This window comes from Panthera tigris, chromosome F2 (assembly GCF_018350195.1).
Source record: "Panthera tigris isolate Pti1 chromosome F2, P.tigris_Pti1_mat1.1, whole genome shotgun sequence".
Taxonomy (NCBI): Eukaryota; Metazoa; Chordata; class Mammalia; order Carnivora; family Felidae; genus Panthera; species Panthera tigris.
Window position 1 is genome coordinate 19,572,793 of NC_056676.1, and position 3,142 is coordinate 19,575,934.

General features: G+C 33.6%; 1 non-coding gene across 1 annotated transcript; it reads left to right on the forward strand.

The window, feature by feature from the left end:
- Window positions 1–2,602: 2,602 nt before the first annotated feature.
- Window positions 2,603–2,706, forward strand: LOC122235209. The gene has a single exon (XR_006213333.1). It is a non-coding gene; the product is annotated as a U6 spliceosomal RNA (small nuclear RNA).
- Window positions 2,707–3,142: the final 436 nt, after the last annotated feature.

The window sequence follows — 3,142 nt, forward strand, 5'->3', positions numbered from 1 at the left end:
TGAGAATACTAGAGTGAAGCCTTTTACTGTAAACTTATTGTTTTTCATATTTTTTCAATAAAATTAATAAAGTTGGATCTGTTATTCTTGACATTTGATAAATGAGCTAATAAAGGGGAGTTTCTTCTCTAACAAGCAGTATCATTCCTTATGATAGTACTTCATTATTCTAAGATACTTTTCAAAAGAAACAATTAAAATTTACAACTCTAATAGTGAGGAGAAGCTAAGATATCTCCTAAAGTATATTTTGCTGATTTTATCATACACTTCCCAATAAAAACTTTCCCCAGAAGCTTAAGTATAATCTAATAGTCTAACGTATAGTATCTCACTTAATACACTTCTGGGTTTTTTTAATTTGCATTTGTTGGCATGGTATTTTGTGTTTTTCCCCAAGTTTGGTCATTAAAGAAATGATCTGCTTTCTCATTATAATTGCATATGAGAAACTGATTTACTGTAGCTTTTAGGTAAAAAGGCCAAATTTAGTTGACTCATTTCAGAGAAATGTTTCTGTAATGAATTAGAGTAATTTATATTGTTTTAATAAACTGTAGTCATATTCCTGGTCGCCTTCAATGGTCTTTATATTAATAATTGTGTCATGTACTGTTTCTTATAGATCATGCCCCGTTTCTCCATCAGTAAAAAGAAGACGATGACAATGATCATTCATGACGGTAGAGAAGTAAACACCTCCATTCGTGCTTGGTACCATGAATGGCACAAAGTAAGTAACGCTATTTATTATTATAAATAAAAATTGTCCGACATGCTTCAGATTTACAGGTAATATCACTAAGAATCAAAAAAGAAAGTAAAGGGAATTTTTGGAGAGAGTATTTACACTACATGAGCGCCTATGCTGGTGCATTAAATATTATCTTTATTTACTCTTAACCCCAACCCTTTGAGATCATTGTATTAGCCAAGATAAGAAGTATGAAGTATCTAGCCCTCACCACATCCCAGCGGTTTAACGTACTGCGTATTTTCTTTTCACTCACGTCACTCAGACACGCTGAGAGCCAGCTGTTCCTGTAGAGTGCTCTGTCCTCTTCTGGGGCTCCAAATGCTAACACTAGTCCTCTGTCTCCAGGGAGCAGATAGAGAAGAGAAGGCCGGATTAAAGAAAAGATCAAATTTAGGGGCAAAATTAAAACAGTGATGTCTGACTCTCCAACCTAGCTCTTTCTTAAATTGTACTATCTATTCCTTTCTGTGTCCCCATCATTTCACATGATGCATTTGAATTATTCATTCAACAAAGTTCTCCCCATTGGTTCACACAGTATGTTAGCTGAATGAGTTGAATATTTAATTTACTAACGTAAGTAGTCACTATTCACCTATAGGTATTACTCAGAAAAATAAGAATCTAAAACAACTTCCTCCAAATTAGTTTGATTCTATGGTTCTATAAATTTTGTGTCATATTATGTGTAATTATGCTAGGATTTATTTATTATTTGAAATTAGGATTACTGTGTTTCCAATGAAAGTGAAAATATAACAAAATATTGGGTTATACTCTATTTTGTGCTTTTCTTCTTTTTAATGTTTATTTCTTTATTTTTGAGAGAGACAGAGACAGAGAGAATCCCAAGCAGTCTCTGCACTCTATTTTGTACTTTTCTACTGAAGTGAAAAAGAGAAAGCTAGCCTTCATTTAGATTTAAACTTTAAAAACGAATTGTTTCTTCTCAAACTTCTCTTTTGCCACCTAGGAAAAGATGTAAATGGCAAGATTTCAGATTCTTCCTGGTAACTGTGAAATCCTGAACACTTCTTCCTTGAAAACACTGGAATTGATAGAGTAGGGTATTAGACACAAAGTACAGAAGAGATATTGGACTGGAGTGAAAAATTGAGATTATAAATTTACGAATTATTTACAAAACCAGGATTCAGATCCTGTGAGCCTACAAGTAGGTTTAGAATAAAAAGCGTAACCAGAATCCCAGAGGACATCAATGCTTATTGTGCAGATACATGTCTTTTGAATTAACCCTACTTTAAATAGATGCTAACCATTTTAAGAATATTTGCAACCCTGGGGTCTCCTATCTATTGGGCCTATGCCCTAAAATGTCTAAAAAAAAAATTTACTTGGACTCTAATTGTGTTGCATTTTTCAATTATCAAAGCAAAGTCTTGAGGTCTCCAAAATTTCTTTTTTGCTCACTCATGGAGAGTGAGCTTGTGTTTCACCTCAAGTACTTTAATTTTTACAATGAGAATAGCCTGTTTTTAAAACTTTGATGTTTTGTTGGTTTCATATTGTTCTAAATGATCTGTGAAACAAAAGCAAAGCTTGGACAGCTGCATACCCCTTATAGGACAAAATTGGATACAAGAATGAATGACCTTCCCTAGACACCTAAGGGCCAGTTCTGCTTTTGAGAGTGCATTCCCATATAGAATGTGTTTCACTGAACTCAGTTCACAAAGGAGAGAATTATACAAAGTAGCAGACAAGAGAGTTTAATTATCAAAGTGAACATGGAATTCTAAAATCACTGAGGTAAGCCAAGAACAATAAACACAGAAGCAAGTTTTGTACATTCATTTCTTTGGTTTTTAGTTACTGTTAGTCAAGCTCATTTCTGCACCACATACACTAAAATTGGAAAGACACAGAGAAGATGAGTAGGGCCCCTGTACAATGATGATGCCCAAATTGGTGAAGTGTTCCATATTTAGCTACAGTTAGCCACATACTTTTCAAGTTATGTCTATACTACATGCACACATTACACAAGTGATGCTTCCTTTCATTTATATATCATTTTGCAAAACACAGCACATTCAAACAGGATGTGGCAGAGTATTTGTCTAGAGAAGGAACAGACAAATCTTAGTTGTTTTTTTGTTAACATGCATTGTCTCGTTTCATAGTCACCAGCCTGTGAGTACATGTTACTAGTGCTTCTATTCTAAGGGAGGAAGTGAAAGATTAAAAAACCTAAACGATTTTTTATTGAAGCACGATTGACATAAAATTTCCTATTATTTACAGGTGTACATCATACTTATTTGGTATTTTTACACATTACAAAATTATTCCCATGAGAAGTCTAGTTACCATCTGTCACCATATAAAGTTATCATAATATTGTTGACTATATTCCCTGTGCTA